Raw genomic sequence first — 17,744 nt, 5'->3', positions numbered from 1 at the left:
AATCCAGTTGGCCTCAAATATCTATTATACTATATCAGGCTCTTGGTGCTTGTTTCAAGCCATTCAAAGCTTTAGCTAAGTGACACATCTTGCTTTCTAATTTTTTTTCCCTTAGAAATTAGAATCCATCCTGCTCTCTACAAATAACCACTATAAAATGTACTTCAAAAATTCATTCGACATACTGTCCAACTTTGTGGTGCTGCAGAGGCTAAAACCATTCTTACCATATCCCAGTGGGCTGTAGGAGCAAAACTGCAAAAGTATCCTTATTATCTATGCCTTATTTTTGAGAATAGTCCTTGTGTATCAAGCTCACTTTGCACTAACACTGTCAACTTCTAATGCTCGGTTGTTCGCACGTAATATCCCAACTGCTGTTATTTGACAAAAATCTTAATGGTGACAACAATATATTTTTTAAATTTGTTCCAACTCTGATTCATAGAACTACCAATATAAAAATTGCAAAAGATGCTATGCTTGGCCAGTACGGTTTATCCCAAACACCACTCAGATTACTCTATTAAGAAAAAATTTGCTACAGAATGTTCCAAGTATACATTGCTCATATAAGATATAAGTTTCTCAGCAACTTCTAAGTGCTAAATTAGACTTTCAGCTATCAGTTTGTGATTCTAGATATATAACATCACATTCAATCTATCAGTCTTTGTTGACTCAACTCACTTGGCTCAGTCAATCCTCCAGAACTGGGCTCGATTCATGGAAAACGTTACCATGTGAAGTTCTTCTGTTAGTGATCACCCACGCCCGACTAGATACAAGATGCGTCTCCCATTCACTATTCCTCTCGACGCATATTGATCGGTCTTACTTCTGCTGTTTGTCCCTTCCTGCGGCCAACTAATCTGCAACTAACTTGCTTACCCAACTACCTTGGTTCTATGTAGAACATCGGCTTCATGTCGACCCGCATTGTTACCCAAAAAACTGCGGTCTGGTCTCACTCAGTGATCTACAAACAGTGTATCCTGTTATAGTAACAGAACAACGTATCTATGATTGTTTTAGTCGTTCAAGTCACAGGGAGGGGGGGTTTTGCCCTTTAGAGAAAATTTCAAGCAAGAACTCGAGAAGAGATGTTTACCTTAAAAAATTCTCAACTCTTTGATGCTTGCTACAAACCTCTAACATCCCTATAATCACTGCTTAGAGTAACAATAACTGTTACTTAGCAATGAGCATGCACAACATTGGAAAGGAATTGTGGTAGGAATCATACTGAGGTTGGTAGAGGAGTTACAAAGACTGGCCGTTGACTGAGATAAGAGCATTCACGCCAAACTGGAAAGTCCAATCACCATCGTGACCTATACAAAACATGTACATGTCCTCTTGGGGCACTCCTTAGGATGAGTTGATCACATTGATTATAAACTACCCAAAAACCTATACTAGGCTCAAGCATAGTCATAAGCTCAAATCATCTCAAGGACTAAGGTTAAGCAACAAATCAATCATTAAAAATTGAGCTGCCTGCACACTTCAAGCTAATGGCCTTAATAGGCATTGATTATTCATAATTATGATAATCCATACTGCACGATTATATCAGCATTCTAGACGTCTCCAAGGTCCTTATAGATGTTTTAGCCTTTGAACTCCAATTCTACATCTGGCACTCCTACTTTTTGTAGCGAGACAAGTTCCCTTTAGGAATTAGACCACTGTGTAAAGATGGAGTCCGCGATCAATTTGTTTTTAGGGGCTCTTAGGGGCTCTATGAATCCAAAACATTGGAATAGGCTCCTCAAACCTGTTGATGATATGGCCAAGGTAGCCATTATTAGGTTTTAGGGGAGAGATCCTTCAACTATGATTTTTCTTGGCGTTCTAATTGCTCCATTCTTGGTTCCTTCATCTCTTGCCTAGCTAAAGCCCAGATAGATCATTGGGTATTATTTGGGTGTGCCACAATTTGTTTGACCCGACTTGGTTGTAAGGTCTAGAATAGGCAGTCCTTAGCATTGATAGGAATTTGAAAATTGCCTATGTTGAAGAGTACATGTATGACCTCCCTAGAAGTTTTGTACATGATGTGGTGCCTACGTGCCCCACTCCACGCATTAGAGATCAGTCTCTTTTTAACATGGAATGGCCAAAGATGGAAGTAACATTACATTTTTGCTTAGGTGGAGAGGCATTATGGAAGACCAAAGCACAGATTGGTTCCTTTACTATCTTAGAATCTTTGACTTCTACATTGAGCAAGGGATTGACCTCTCCAATATGAACAAGTTGGAATTCTCTTTACTTGTTTCGACAAGTCAAGTTGGGAGAAAACGACCTTCATATTAGCTTTGACAATAAAAGCAGTTGATATCGATGAGATGGATGATCTCATTGTGGTTTATTGGAAAGTTGAAGACCTTGCATAAAATGCCCGGGTTATCTCCTTAGTTGTTTATTCTTTTCTCTCAGTAGGGGCTGATTGAACTTTTGCATCTCCTGCTATAATGAGTGGAGAATGAGGCTCTTCATCTGCTATAGACTTTTCAGTCTCTAATATAGGAAGTTCCAGTAAATCAGGTGCTAATAGTTGATTATTCTCCCATGCATCCATTCGTTCTTCTTGTAAGTATTCATCCATCCAATTGTCTCTAGATGCTGGGCGGACTTGAAAATATATCTATAAGAAGGTAATATTCCTCCTCACAATTGGTAGCCATTTTATGAGTCGGGTTGTGTCAAATGTCGTCGCTAACGGATAGAGGGGAACCCACTGCCGACTATCTGAGGGTAGATTATAGTGACAAGACCAACATATATACATGTCATTTCGAATATTGGCAAAAACTTTATAAATATTTCCTAGATATTCCACCTTAAAAAGTCTTTTGCAGAGCACATTTAAAAAAGATTTGTTAGATTCTGCCAAGCTTCCCATAGCTATAAACATTGACAGTATATCATTGGAAACTCTATACCACTCAGTATTGCTGATTTATTCCTTGCCCAAAATCCGATATACCGACCTCAAGATCAAAAAATGAGTATTGAAGAGAACTGCAGAACGATGAGGGTGTGTGATGGGATCATCAAAAGCCATCTAAGGAACCAAACCCTTCAATTTTATCACAGTGTTCATATTGACAACTCTGCTATTACTAATTTATCATCAACAGTAACAATTAGTGAAAGTAGGCCATCTACAAGAACAATGAGCAGTCGATATTTCTTATGGTTAACCTTGGATTATATATTATCAATGAAAAGCTTATTTGTTGTTTAAAGGTAGGAAGGACAAATAGGAGGAGTTTGTTCAGTTTCCTCAAGGCTGTTTGCATTCTCTAAATCAGGGTTCTTATATTGCTATTAGATTTAGCTGACCTTTTTTATCCTTTAATGGTTATATATATCTTGCGGTTTTTTCTTTAAGATAATCCGGAATTATAACGAACCAAGTATGATTACTATCAAAAAGATTCCTATTGTAATTTTCAATTAAAATAGTATCTCCAACGTTTTGATAATAGAATATTTTCAACTCTAAATTTTGCTAACAAATTGCTCTTGAGTATTCTTTGTAAATGAGCTTGCAGTATGGAGAGCCAATCCAGTCGCCATCTTCAATCCATCGACTAAAACATAAGAAAGACATGATACACATGGTATGATTACATTTTGAAGTGAAGCCAAGTGCATGTTTCAATTAATTATACTCTATGCGAAAGGAAGCCGGATATAAAAACTACATGCATTCAAACTAATGTGTATTTAATGTGATAGGAATTTCCATATTGAGACTTTGTAAATTGGGGTATGCGCCTTCTACTTCTGTAATACTATAGGACTTTGGTCTCGGGCAAGATTGGAGGTTTTCTTCTCCGTTCTTTCCTACGAGTGCCCGTTTGAATGGAGACTGTAGTTTTTCAAAAATTGTTTAATAATATAAGCTATAGGGCTTCGGCCTTTTACCGATAAAAAAAAAACATATGTAAATGAGTTAGATTTTCTCAATTACATTAATTAAATAAGCTTAAAATATGTAAATACATTTTAAAAGCCCATTTAACACATTAAAATGTGTTATTGCATATAACAAGTCCATTTAATCTAATGCTGCGACTAATAATTTATTGGGAGTGGGTTTTCATGAATTTTTTTGCATGTGGATGTATGCAATGTATAATAAAAATCCCACATTTATGCATTTAAGTTATCTCATGTATTTATATTAAATATTTAACTATAGTTTTTAATAAAGTAACATGAAAAATATTGTTGAAATAGGCTATTTTCAAAAAACATAAAAAATTATGGTCAAATCAATTAAGAATGAGTTGAAATTTTAAAATAGAAATCAAAATCAACTTTAGATATTAAATATAATTTTATATCATGCAATTGCCAATAAAAACACACTTTTATGAGGTTTTAAAAAAAAAATGTAGTTGACTTGAAAAACCCCACTTTTTCCCTCATAACTTGAGCTGGACTACTCAGAATCGGACCTAAGTTAGCTCGAATCGAGCGGAATTGCAAGGGCATTCACCTAAGACAAAAACAAGACCAAAAATTATTTACAACATAAAGAAAAATGAATAAAGGACGTGAAACTTCATAAAAAAATTTGTGTTTGCAGTGCGAGAAGGAAAACTCTTACTAGCAAACAATTGGGGATAATCTTGATGAAGAATCTTCAAAAGAAAACATAGACAAGCTTACACAAAGAGCATTTCAGAGATAATGAATTGTTTTCATGATGCCTTTTCAATGCGTTAAAACAAAGAGGATGCACCTAGGGATCCATGAGAAAATTTTGTAGGGTTCCTTCAATTTTGTGATGTCAAAATTGAGGACAACAGGGACCATCTCAAAACAATTAAGTAGTTCTCCACTAGCAACATTAACATTAAAATTGGGAACTGCGTTCAACTATAACTTCCTTTTTGTTGCTATAGAAGCATAAATGAATTTATGTGTAGCTCTTGTACCCATTAAGAAAACCATTTGCTTCCCTTTTACCACTCCCTTCAAGTGGATAAGACTACTTGTAGGAACTTTTGAGAGAGTGGCAAGTGTAGGAGGCCTATTCAAAATTTATCCCTCAACTGCCTCCACTCAGGCTGCTTGTGATTACCTTCCTCTTCATTGTCATCAGATTTGTTACCTTCATTCATATCATTTGAAACCACCTCAATATAATGAACCTTACCCTTTTCAAGGCATCTATGATTCAAAGTTCTATTCTAGGGTTTTTGCAACATCGCCTCATTGCAAATGGGGACCCCCTCTTTTTGCTTTAGCAAGTAGGAGTTGTTGTCTTAGGTGGTTTTAGCTGGCAACATTTTCAAGTGTCCAAGTCTAAGGGTGAGTTTGAGTAATTTTGGCTTGCAAGGAAGTAATATTTGTCTGGGGTTTGTGTGAGGATTTTGATGTCCTTTTGAGGTATTTGCATAGTCTAAGTCCTTGTTGAAGGGTAGAGTTTTAATCGAAGTGGGAAAGGTTTACATGCTTGGGAGATGGGAGAAGGATTTGAAAAAAATTAAAGGTGGATTTTCTAGTGGAAATCCTATAACTCCAAGATTTCCACTAGCTATAATTTGTCTCTAGAATCTCAAGATTTTGCCTTAGGACAAAGGGATGTGGTGCAAACTTGGTTGTGAGGGACCCTTTCTAACCTATCTAAGGCAACAAATTGATTGATGTAATGTTATAATGATGAAGAGAAGGAAAAATGGTAATATTCTCAAGGATGACTGTCACTGTCATGTGTGGTGGAAATCCTCTGACCAGAGGATTCACACCATGGAAATCCTTTCTGATCAAGATTTCCATCCTTCTCCTCATGAACTCAAAATTGATACAAAATCATGCAAACAAAACAACTAGAGATTAAGTGAAAGAATTAGCATAAGAGTGCAAAATAACAAGTTTTGGGAGTCTAAGTGGCAAAATCACGTTTGGCGGAAATCCTCTCCTAGGGATTTCCACCACATTAATCCTCCCAAGCCCAAAATTCCACCACCCTCTAAGGCATTCAAAATCTGGTCTAAGGCATGAACTCAACATCATGACTAAACATAGAGCAAGAAATTATTTAGGAATGTTGAAATGCGACAAGTTTTGAGGAAAACATGTTTGGCTGAAATCCTCTGATCAAAGGAATCCCACCACATTAATCCTCTCAAACCAAAATTTCCTCCTTTTCACTTTGCACCAAAATGAATTTCCATTAGGTGTTAGAGGTAAAGGATGTTGAATTGAGATGAAATTGATTGACAACAATGAAGGTTTGGAAAGTTTTAAGGCAGAGGTGCAAAATCTTGTTTGGTGGAAATCCCCTGATCCAGAGGATTCCCATTGTGGAAATCCTCTTGAACCAAAATTTCCCCATTTTATTAATTTTTGCGGAGATTGATCCCAAGCAAGTGCTAGAGTAAATGATTTTGTGTTGAAGCGGAATTGATGAGAAACGATGAATTTTCAGAAGGATGGAAGGCAGTGGATCGTTAAGTAAATTTGGTGGAAATCCTTTGATTAGATGATTCCCACCCTAGAAATCCTTTGAGCTTAGAATTTCCACCAATTTAATCCTTCAATGTCAACATTGTCAAGAATTCCACCACTCCATTTTATAATTCTAAACAAGAGTTGAAGATGAGGGATACCACTTAGGGAGAGATTTAATGATAACAAGAGAAAAGTTTGAAATAATTGTGGAAAAAGCAAAGTCATATTTGGTGCAAAACCTTTGACCAGAGGATTCCCACCATGGAAATCCTCTCCAAAGGATTCCCATCACAATAATCCTGCCGACTTGGAATTTCCCCCTTCCTTTTAGTCTTATTTTCCTCATATAAAATGAAAGACAAATCAAATGTGCAGATTAGAGAGTTGTGAGAGAAATGAATTTTAATGCTAAGTGACTAAAATTGGAATGAATTTTTATCGTGCTTGATGGAAATCCTTTGACCAGAGGATTAATTTTAATGCTAAGTGACTAAAATTGGGATGAATTTTTATCATGATTGGTGGAAATCCTTTGACCAAAGGTTTCCCACTGTGGAAATTCTCTTTCCTTAGGATTTCCACCCAAGAACTTTTTCTTTCGAGCCTCTAGAAAATACCCGGACATTGATCATTTAAAGAAGATAGAAAGGCTTAGTCTTGAACAAGAGAAATCCATTTTGTTCATTATTAATGTGTGAATTTATTTTCAAGATTTCTTTCACAAATTTAATGAAGCTTTCTCTCTGTTTTGCAAGGCAAAAGATGGAGATGATGCCAAAGTCGAGCTTGAGACTTCAAGAGGAGAACCAAGTAGATGCTACAAGAAGATGGATCAAGCCCAAGGACATGAGTGAGAAGGAAAAATTCATGTTCAAGCTATCATCCTGCAAATTCAGATTGGAATCAATCGAAAATTCAAGAAAGCATGAGAGATTCAACTACATGAGGACATATTCAAGTAGAATCAAGAAAGCTCAAGTTTATAGGTTCACAAAGATGCAAGTGATTCAAGTCAAGACCATGAGAAAATCTCAAAGGGGTGGAGGAGATTTGAAGGAAGCACTTTGAAAGCATGTGCCATCATTGCCATCCCTAGAGAGTTGAAAATTTATTCAAAAGTTACTTTCTAACAAACGAGCAAGAAATATTTGGAGTTCAAACAAACACCTTCTACAAGCCAAGTCTCCAAGCACATGATAATGATGATGAGGTGGCAATTGTTTATCTCCTCTAATCAAAAAATTTCAATTTCAAGCATAGAAAATAGGCTTCTTATTATCTCCAAAAGCATGGAATTACAAATTTCAGAAATACAACATGCAAAGCTACATGGGCATTTTCCTTACAATGTTTTGTAAGTTAGAGCCATCACCAACATCCCAAAACTTCCCTAGAGAGTGCTATGGGCCTCCTTTATATAGGCCATTTTCATTGCCCAAGAAGGTTCTAGAAATTTAGCCCTAACCCTTGAGGACGGCTGACCCTAAATTATTATTTTTTTTCAATTTTTTATTACATTAGACTCGACTCAAATAAGTTTATTTTTTATATTTGTAGGTAACCAACTTTCGAAGACCATAACTTTTTAACTGTAGCTTTGATTGACTATGATAACTACTTTTCAGAAACAACATCTCTTGAACAACAATGCCTTGTTAGCGTATGTGCCATCAAATGGAGTTTGACCTCGTTTTGGAGCATCTAAGGCCTTCAAAAATGAGTTCAAAGATTTTGCACCAAAAATTCTCAATAACTTGATCAATACATATAGTCTTGCAATGAAACTTGACTGGTAGGCCGGTATATCTAAGACGAACCTCCACCTGTGAAATCAGAACATTTTCAGCTCGAATGACCAACTTTCTAAAAATAATATTTCGACAAATAACAACACTGCACTGAAACGACACTTATTGAAAAAGACAAAACAAAAATATTTTTGGGTGATGCAAGATTGTCCTTCACCCAGGTGTTGATGCATCAGGTAGTTGTGCCAAAATTTTACTCCCTTAGGGTAATATTAATTAAAATGCAAAACAAAAATAAAATATTACTTATAGAACATAGATCAAAATATGACAATGCCATGTACAATGTGGTTGCCAAAAGATAGATTTTTCATTCCAGTATACGATGTGTATACAATGAGCCCGTTTGCAACGTAAACAAAATGAATACATAAGTACTATCTTGTGGTTGGTTAAGAATACTAACTACTTATAATGCTAGACACAACTCCTTATCAGAAACAATAGAACAAAATTGCATAACTAGCCAACTAATACTTACATAATTAACACATACTAAATATTTATTTATAAATAACTCAACATAAGCTGCCAACTACAGTGGACCTAGTACAAATGTTGAACATGTTTGAACTTGAAACTCTAACTTGTCTTCCATTTTTTGATACACCCCTTAGAGGGCATTTGTGAGTTCTAAATTTGGAAAGTGTCTTCTATTGTAATAACCCCAACAGGTTATAACTTCTTCAAACACCAAAATTCTTTATACTTCAGTTGTTTGACATTTCATCAAACACTTTGCAAGCAAGCTTTGATACCACGGTAGTAACCCCTCAAGGAACTAATATTCAAATGCAATTCTTTTGGTATTATTAGTGCAAATACATGGAGACGATATGTAACAATGATGCCAAATTTTTTGATTCTGAATTATTACAGCAAAATCATATGCTGATGAAGTACAATGATAATAGTGATGCCCGAGAAAGGAAATGAATCAAGCATAGACACTGTAGCGTGGCATCCTGCATGCGTACTATAGCAGTCAAAATTTATTCTCCAATTTAAGCACAAAATAGAACTCCTGAATTGAAGCTCTCCCAAATACCAAATTCAATGGATATTTCACCACCTCAAATGGTTGCAACATTGAAGAGTTGACGTTCTCCAATGGCTAGTTGAAATCGGAAACCTTAGTTTCTTCTCCCAACTTGATATCAAATGCAATTCACAAAATCGGATGACAAACAATGAATCTCTCACCTCTTTTTATACTTTTCCTTGACCCTCGTAGAAGGAAATAAAATATTTAATAATTGCATTCTCTAGAAGTTTTCCCCTTCCAATAATTAATGCACTTGCTAGAAGCTTCTCTCTTGCAATACAATAATTAAATAAAATATTTAATAATTGCATTCTCTAGAAGTTTCCCCCTCCTAATAATTAATGCACTTGCTAGAAGCTTCTCCCTTGCAATATAATAATTAATTGTGCTTCTAGAAAATTAAATTACTAGAAGCTTCCCCCTTCCAATAATTTATGCATTCTCCAATAAATTAAATATAAAGTCACGTTTTTTTTTTTTTGTTTTTTTTTTCTTTTTTTTTTTTTATGACTTTTGACTTTATAAGAAATTAATTTAATCAATTTCTCCTTATTTCTCCACTTAGCCTTCGGAGAATGTAAAGGCTAACAACTCCACTGATATGCTAAAAAGATGGGGACATTATAGTCCGCCCTCCCTGAAATTGCTTGTCCTCAAGCAACTTTAAGTTCAGATGTTGAAAAATCTCCTCATTCTCCCATGTCGCATCCTCAATTGGCAAGACCTTCCATTTCACCAAATACTCCCTTATAGTGCACCGCCTCAAGTTCCTTTTCCTGAAATCAATGATAGCCTCTAGCACCAATATCAATTTTCCCTCATCATCCAAGGGAGGTAATACTGCAGAAGGCACCACATTTTGACCCAATGCCTTTTTGAGGCGTGACACATGAAACTCATTGTGCACTCTACTGTTTGCAAGAAGCTCCAACTCATAAGCCACCTCACCAACTCGCGTGGTGATCCTAAATGGTCCATAATAGCGTGGCTTGAGTTTCTCTGCACCACTCTTCTTGAGAGTGGACTGCCTATATGGATGCAACATTAGGTAGACCATATCATCTACCTCAAAACTATGCTCAGTCCTCTTTTGGTCTGCATACTACTTTTGCTAGTTCTGAGCTCTAGCAATGTTGTCCTTGAGAGTAGCAACTATATCCTTACTCTCCTGTAATAGTTCACCTGCACGGGGTACCCAACTGTCACCCAACAACAAATCTAAGAAACTGGGTGCCTCATAATCGTAAAGTGCCATGAAGGGTGTCATTTGTATAGTCATATGGTATGTCGTATTGTAGCAATACTCACAGAGATATATCCATCTGACCCAAGCTCGCTACTGAGCTGCCACATAATTCCTCAAATACCCTTCCACCCATTTGTTCACAATCTTCGTTTGACCATCGGTCTGTGGGTGATAACTGGTGCTAGGTGTAAGCTTGGTGCCACACAACCGGAATACCTCCTTCCAGAAGTGACTCATGAAGCGGCTGTCCTTGTCACTCACAATGTTCCAAGGCAAACCATCTAATCTGAAAACTTCCGTGAAGAAGACCTCTGCCACCTGAGCCGCTGAGTATGTAGTAGTGATAGGGAAGAAGTGAGCATATTTTGTCAGCCTATCCACCACCACATAGATACAATCGCGCCCCTGAGCCTTGGGCAAGCCCGTGATAAAATCCATGGAGATGATAAAATCCATGGAGATGCACTCCCACTTCCTGTTAGGAATAGGAAGTGGCTGTAGGAGCCCTGCTGGATAAGTGTGCTCTTGTTTGTTCTGCTGGCAAACAAGACACTCACGCACATACTGCAAAACATCAGCCTTAAGCCCCTTCCAAGTGAACCGCTCCTGAACTAACCTATAAGTCTTGAAATACCCGAGATGGCCTGCTGTAGGTGAATCATGGAGTGCTCTCAAAATCAACTGCTTCACTTTCGATCCTGGGACTAAGTAAATCCTGTTCTTGTAAATGATCAAATCATCTACAAGAGTGTACCTGGTGTCAATCGCTGTTCCCTCTACTATTTTAGAGGCCCATGTGTCTCTGGCATATTTTTGCTACAATCAAGTGTCGCCAATCCTCTGATATTTGAATCATGGAAGTGAAGTGTGGCCTGCGAGATAAAGCATCTGAAACAACATTTTGTGTCCCCTTAACATATGTGATATCAAAATCATAGGCCTGTAACTTACTCACCCACTTCTGCTGTCGATCATTCAGGTCCCGCTATCCCAAAAAGTGCCTCAAACTGTTGTGATCAGTTTTAATACAAAATTTGCTGCCCACAAGATATTGTCTGAACTTGGCCAAGGCATGCATGATGGCCAACATCTCCTTATCATATATGCTGAATGATCTCTCGGGCCCTCTGAGTTTCCTGCTCTCATAAGCTATAGGATACTTGTCCTGCATGAGTACAACACCAACTCCCTCTCCAGAAGCATCACATTGAAGCTCAAATGGCTTCGTAAAATCAGGCAATGCTAATATTGGGCATGTAGTCATTATTTCCTTGAAGTACTTGAAATAGTCCTGTGCCTCTCGAGTCTACACAAATGCCCCTTTCTTCAGAAAATCTGTCATAGGTGCTGCGTGCCGTGAGTAGCCACTGACAAACCTACAATAGAATCCACATAGACCAAGGAACCCCCTCAACTATGTAAGGTTCTTTGGTGGTGGCCAATCAACAATAGTGTGGATCTTTTCATGATCCATCCGAACTCCCTCTGCACTAATGATGTGTCCAAGATACAACACCTCTGTCATCCCCAAATCACATTTGGACTCCTGGGCATACAAGGACACCCTTTGTAAAATGCTCAATACTGTCTCCAAGTGTTCTAAATGTTCCTGCCAAGTCGTACTATAGATCAAAATTTCATCAAAGAACACTAGCACAAATTTTCCTCAACTGATGGTGGAAGACCTTGTTCATAGTGGACTGGAAAGTGGCCGGTGCATTAGTTAAATCAAAAGGCATGACTACAAACTCGAAGTGCCCACAATGACATCTGAAAGCAGTTTTCTCAATATCCTGCTCTTGAACTCTAATCTGGTGATAGCCTGATCTCAAATCAATTTTTGTGAAATAACAAGCCCCATGCAATTCATCTATCAACTCATCGATGCGTGGGATGGGATACTTGTTCTTTATAGTTCTCTTATTCAACACCCTGTAATCAATACACATCCATAGAGTACCATCCTTTTTTTTACCAAAACAACAGAAGACGCAAAATGTGACTTACTTGGTCGGATGTGTCCCATTGCTAGCAACTCCTTGATGGTCCTCTTGATCTCATCCTTGAGTCGTTTTGGGTGCTAGTATGGTGTGATCATGATAGGCTTAGCACCTTCCTCCAACTCAATAATGTGCTCAATGCCTCTGTTTGGTGGCCTGCCTGGTGGAATCTCGCTGAATACCTTCTCATACTTGATTCTCAATTTCTGAATATCTGGATGATATTCAGTCTGATGGTGCTCCTCCTGGGTAGGCATCAAGGTGCATATTGCCGCCCACTCTATATCATCATGCCTGATTATTCTCTCCATCTGCCTAAATGAGATAGTTCTGACATCACCATTACGGATAGCCTTCAGCACATGAGATCTGCCATCCACCTCGAATCGTATCTCCATATCCTTCAGTCTTAGGGTAACCTCCTCCAAAGAATGTAGCCAATGCATCCCAAGTACTATGTCCATGTCACCCATGTTGACCACATGATAGTTCGCCTTGAACTCATAGTTGTTTTGGTGCAAAGGTAGATCTCGCACCATCCTGTCACAACGAAGAGTATATCCATCAGCTACCTTGACTCTCAATCCCTTGAACTCCTCAGTAATGAGTCCACGCCTCTCCACAAATCGTGCATCAATCAAATTATGCATGGCACCTGTTTCCAACAGAGTAATAACCTTTTGTCTAGCCAAGACTCCCCGAAGTCTGAAAGATCCCTCTCTCTGAATACTAGACAGACATGCCTCCTGTAAATGTAGCTCTGGAGCCTCTTTTTTCTCAACACTATCTACCTCTTGTTCACCCTCTGCCTCATCAGGATCCTCATCATGGTGCTTTGAGCTATCTGAATCCGAACTCTCGTAATAAGCCCACATCACCCGGTTAGCCTTCCCCTTAGGCCTCATAGGATAGTCATGACCAAACTCATAGGGACCTTTGCAAAAGAAGCATAGCTTCTTCTTACGCAGGTCATTAAGTGTCTCCTTATCCAAAGTTGCAGCTGACTTGCCTTTTGAATCACTAATCTTCTCTTTACCCTTGATGAATCCCCCTTTGTTATCTCTAAATGATGAAGAACCCTTCGAACTAAACCGGTTTTCCGGAGTTGCAAGTTCCATACTACGGGCTTTCTTCATGGCTTCTTGTAATGTAGGAGGATCAAAGGTCTTTACCCACCCCTTGAGTGGTTCAGTCAATCCCTCTATGAATAAAATGACTAGCCTTCGTTCTGAAATGTCAGGCACCATCACTGCAAGCTTCTGGAAGTCATTGATAAATTGTTCTAAGCCTCCTGACTGTCTCAACTGGGCTAACTCTCGGAAATAAACTTCAGGATCCTTTTTATCAAACCTTTCTATCAATCTATCCACGAACTCCTGATAAGTGGTTACCTGATTGTGTTGCAATGTGATCATGCCATGTGTCCACCAATCATGACCTGCCCCATCTAAGTGTAAAGTGGCATACTTGAGTGCTTCAAATTCTGTCATAGTCTTTAGGGATAGGAAAGTATCCACCTTATGAATCCAAGCACGAGCAGTCATTTTCCCACTGCCATCAAATGTGGGTAATGCCAACTTGTTGGTGACCTATTGCAATTCATTGTGTTTATCTACATGCTTCTGCCTGGCAGCTCTGTAGTTTAGGTACTTGTTAAATGTCCATCCGTCTTGTACATATGCTGGTAATGAATCCCACTCATTCCTCGCTTGTCGGAGTTCATCTGCAATATCTGTTACCATAGCATCAGGTGTGAGCTCTAGAGTTTCTTCCCTGAATGTAGGATGTGTGAGTTTGTCAACTGTCCTAGACTGAGTCCTATGTTGTGATCCTGCTATGCTCCTGTCATCCTAGTCATTATTATGATTATTTCTCCTGTCAATCAAATGTTGCATCATAGCCATCATTGCCTGTGTACTTGCCTCAATTGACTGTAGAAGCCTATCTTGACGCTATAAAGCCTCATCATCTCTCATAATTCTAGGTGGGCTTTGAGAATGTCTATCAACCATGTTCTCAGCTGTGCTGGTTCCCTGTGTAAATAGAGCCCTTTTGTTTTTGCTTTTGTAAACTAAATTGAATGGTGGCAGCATAAATCCTGTTAGGCTGGCAGGAAACCGCTCCGATACCACTGTAGTAACCCCAACAGGTTATAACTTCTTCAAACACCAAAATTCTTTATACTTTAGTTGTTTGACATTTTGTCAAACACTTTGCAAGCAAGCTCTGATACCACTGTAATAACCCCAACAGGTTATAACTTCTTCAAACACCAAAATTCTTTATACTTCAGTTGTTTGACATTTCGTCAAACACTTTGCAAGCAAGCTCTGATACCATTATAGTAACCCCTCAAGGAACTAATATTCAAATGCAATTCTTTTGGTATTATTAGTGCAAATACATGGAAATGAGATGTAACAATTATGCCAAAATTTTTGATTCTGAATTATTACAGCAAAATCATATGTTGATGAAGTACAATGATAATAGTGATGCCTGAGAATGGAAATGAATCAAGCATAGACACTGTAGCACGGCATCCTGCATGCGTACTGTAGCAATCAAAATTTGTAATGTCCCCACTTAATCCCTTGAATTAAACTCTCATAATTTACTTTGTACGAGGCTTTCTTTTTCCTTTTTTTCTTTTTTGTTTTCATTTCAAACTTAGGATTAATGCTTAATTCTTCCCAAATTGTTGGATTATATAAAGACACCTTATTTAGCATATATATATAGTTTCCAATGTAGGTTTGTCCTGATGCTATGATAGAGTAGCGATGTCTATCAATATCTTGATTTGACCTTTTATAATGATATACTTCAATATAAGAGGAATTCCTTTACCAGGCAAGATTGAGTTTATATCAGACGTACTTCACAGACCAATGTGAATTAAAGGGTTGATCTGAATGTGTATAAACTAGTATTCACCTCTGAATATGATAGGATGTTTATCCATTTATTGTTGATGTGAGCAAGTACTAGTCTTCCATTCCAAATATTGTCTGAAACTGGTTGCTCTCCTGGGATAAATTTTATTAAATCTATTATTATATATTAATAATCTGCAGAGGAAACACATAGACCGATGATTTGTAGTAAGGGTATCACTGCTCTTATTCCTTTTTAGCTGATAATGTTGATGATCGTGGATAGATATCCCTCCCCTTGCTTATACTGTCTTCAAATGTAAAATAGTCCTCTTATCTACTCGATAATGGGTTCTCTGTTCTGTTTATTTAGACAATGCTGCTATCTGGGTTTCAATGTATGATCTCAATAAGTATGTAACCCTGTTGGTTTACTGTGATATACTGAGTATCAATGCTTACTGTGATGTCTTCTTATTTCTCTTCATATTAATTCAATATCTCTAGAGTTGTGTATCTCTAACTTATGAAAGTCTGTGGCTCCGCTAAATACACATAGAGATGGTTCTTGTAGATCGAATAGTAGTGTAACCGTGGATCCCAAAGGCTTACTAAGTATGTAATTCAGACTTTAGACTATTGGTATGATATTTCGCTAGGAGCCACAGGAGATTAATAATATATTTCCAGGCATGAGTTCCAATTATATGTGTTGTTACGCACATATGCTATCATCTGCGAACTTGTGGACTTATCTTTTCCAGGTATATGCGTTGGTGTCTTTGCAAAGTAATTGGACTTCCCGTCTATCCTACGTAGCACTTTCAACAGTGATGCCCATCGTTGTTCATTTCTTTCCTCCGATTTATTAATATTATTATTATTATATCATGAAATGTTCATGTAAGACACGGTAGTTTGCATCTGCTATTAATATAATTTTGAATTCATTAATTGCCGTGTATAAATACTTCAAGAAATTAATCACAATATCTTATAATTTTCATCTATAACAGTGTTCGGTGCCTCCTCTTTCTCCCATGTTGGACGTTTTTCTTAAACTGAAAGATGACTCAATTCCTTCCACGTTCCATGAATGCCTTCAATAAAGCCCTGAGTTGGATCCTAAGCGGTTGTTGATCCCTCCGTCAGTCTGCAGATTATAGAAAAGATATCATATTCGATGGTGACTGTAATGTTCTCTTCAATCATTTATTTCTAGTAGGTAGTTCACTAATTTCACCAGTGAGTATTATTATTAAATCTCTGATTTCCATCTAACTCTTCTTTTCCACGTCCATGATAGTCCCTCCTATTCATAATGCATACCTATTTTATATCTCTTTCATCGTCTATTTTTGAATGGTCACATCCTTAGAATTCAATAGATATGTTTTAATTAAATAAGTTTACATCTAAAACTTATCTAGTTATAATATATATTACATTTAGTTATAATTTATCTAATTTCATATTTACTTTTACAATTATTATTTATATTAATATTTTGCTATGGTTATTTATTATCTCTTTTCATAGATGAGATATTACATTAGATAATATTAACAATGTTTTCTTTCATCATCATAATAATTTGGATGATAATATATTATAGAGTATTATTATTATTATATTATAATATAGTAATATATTATAATATTTAATTTCTCAAAGTAAAGCATTCTTTATCCATTTTATTATTATTTTATTATATTTATTATTATTATTAAATTATTTTAGAGGAAAATAGGGGACATTACAGTCCACCCTTCCCCAAATTGCTTGTCCTCAATCAATTAGATCCTTTGTACATGTCCAATCCTGGAATGACAATTACAACTTTTAAGTCAGAAATGTAAAATATTTACAGATATCATTTTTTGGGAAAAAATATTGTCATATTATTCAAAAATATAAATAAATAAAATAATTCAAATAAAACTTATCTTAATTTGTTGTAGCACTTGTGATTCTCCATTTGGTAGGTGTTGCTTCCTTTCTGGATAAGTAAGTCTTCAAAGATGTAGAGTCTTTGTCTTAATTCCTTCCTAAAACATTCATTAGAATGTCCTCTTAGCTTTAACACTCACTGAGAATGCCCTTGATCCAATCTTGATAGAATGTCGTTAACCTTCACACTTCTATAAATGTTCATGATACTTGATACTCTTTCCGAAGGTCCTTACTCATTGAGAATGTCCCTAATTCTTGTCACTTGCTAAGAAACACATACTAAGATATATGAAAACATAAAGCATGCACAGAACATATATAATCAGTGTATGAAGA

At 37.0% G+C, this 17,744-nt stretch overlaps 1 protein-coding gene across 4 annotated transcripts in view; it reads left to right on the top strand.

The window, feature by feature from the left end:
* Positions 1–17,744, top strand: part of LOC149535359 (Flavodoxin family protein) — a 215,697-nt gene that overhangs the window by 72,592 nt on the left and 125,361 nt on the right. The window lies entirely within an intron of this gene.

Source organism: Cupressus sempervirens, chromosome 10 (assembly GCF_028749045.1).
Source record: "Cupressus sempervirens isolate cs-2001-9-10 chromosome 10, ASM2874904v1, whole genome shotgun sequence".
In the NCBI taxonomy this organism is placed as follows: Eukaryota; Viridiplantae; Streptophyta; class Pinopsida; order Cupressales; family Cupressaceae; genus Cupressus; species Cupressus sempervirens.
Note: the sequence above shows the minus strand (reverse complement) of the source record. Positions and strands in the feature narration are given on the sequence as shown.